Source organism: Pundamilia nyererei, unplaced genomic scaffold (assembly GCF_000239375.1).
Source record: "Pundamilia nyererei isolate P.nyererei 1_Seehausen unplaced genomic scaffold, PunNye1.0 scaffold00099, whole genome shotgun sequence".
Taxonomy (NCBI): Eukaryota; Metazoa; Chordata; class Actinopteri; order Cichliformes; family Cichlidae; genus Pundamilia; species Pundamilia nyererei.
The window spans coordinates 1,702,535-1,703,809 of NW_005187500.1; the positions used below are offsets into that span (position 1 = coordinate 1,702,535).

Sequence of the window (1,275 nt, forward strand, 5' to 3'; positions counted from 1 at the left end):
TGTGTGTGTGTGTGTGTGTGTGTGTGTGTGTGTGTGTGTGTGTGTGTGTGTGTGTGTGCATACAATCTGTGGCATTAACCCACAGCTGACCTGCTTTGAGTCTCTACTGGCAGAGGAAGACAGCGAGCCGACTGGGCTTCTGCTTGTCACAGTGCAGCCATTTCATGCCGTGCAGGGGAAAAGCCCTGGTCTGTACCCTGCTGATGCTCAACAACACAGGCACGCCAGCAAGGCACCAAACAGCTGTAAGGCTCCCTCAGTGATCACACACAGCACCACTCACCTCTGCCAGCAGAGTCTCACTTCAGCCAGGCTCCCTCTAAAAGCCCAAACCTGCATCCCGTGACAGCTCTGAGCCAAGACTCCCGATTTAGGAGTATACTGTGAGAGGTGTGTAAGATAACACGAAGAACAGAATGTTCAATATTCTACAAAATCGGTGTATAGCACAGCAGTATCCTCCATAGGACTTGAGTATAACATATATAGAGTATCAGCTGAGGCATGTGTACAGTGGCTTAGACGTGCATGACTTGATGTTCATCTATCCACCAGTCGCCATCATCACCATCCCTCAGGAACATTGCATAGCAGTACAGAGATTAGACTCATAGAACTAAACACAACAGCGCTCGACAACAATTGCACCTTGACCTTTCCACTCAGCTTAATTACCTTCAGTGGAGAAAATACAAGTTGACCGCTGTGTAATGCATTTGCATGCTTTGACTGAATTACACTGTGAAACAACTTCTCTGTTAGTCACCCCCAATTAAGCTCTGTGTTCTGATGATTATCACACCTGCAATGCAACCTCAACAAAGCTTCTCATAGAGACCCATTCAGGAGGGTTTCCTCTGTGGAAAGGCCTCCTGCTCATTTCGCTTTGATTTCAGGTTTGTATCCAGCTGTGCAGCTAATAATGGACTATATAAAAATGAGACATTAGATTCTTTATTCTCTTTGTTTGTTTTGTTTGTGGTGGTGTAAAGGATGGAAAGGTTCCCTCACCTTTGACCCAGAACTGGGTAAATATTGAGGCTCAGTTAAATTTTTTTTTGCAAGTCTGCATTTTAAAAGACAAAAATATGAATGCTTGAAGAAAATGGGACAACTCTTGGCTAAAAAATAATGATTAGTAAGGATGCACAATTAGATCAGCTTTTAAATTGTAACTAATTTCACTTTGTGAACATTATTATACCCATAACAACATCTGAACCCCTTCCTTAACAGATATTCTTGCAGTTAGCAGTGTGATCACAACTGTCTTTC

At 43.4% G+C, this 1,275-nt stretch overlaps 1 protein-coding gene across 4 annotated transcripts in view; it reads right to left on the minus strand.

The window, feature by feature from the left end:
* The window catches only part of map6a (microtubule-associated protein 6a), a 20,043-nt gene that overhangs the window by 17,246 nt on the left and 1,522 nt on the right, over nucleotides 1–1,275 (minus strand). The gene's annotated exons all lie outside the window — the stretch shown is intronic.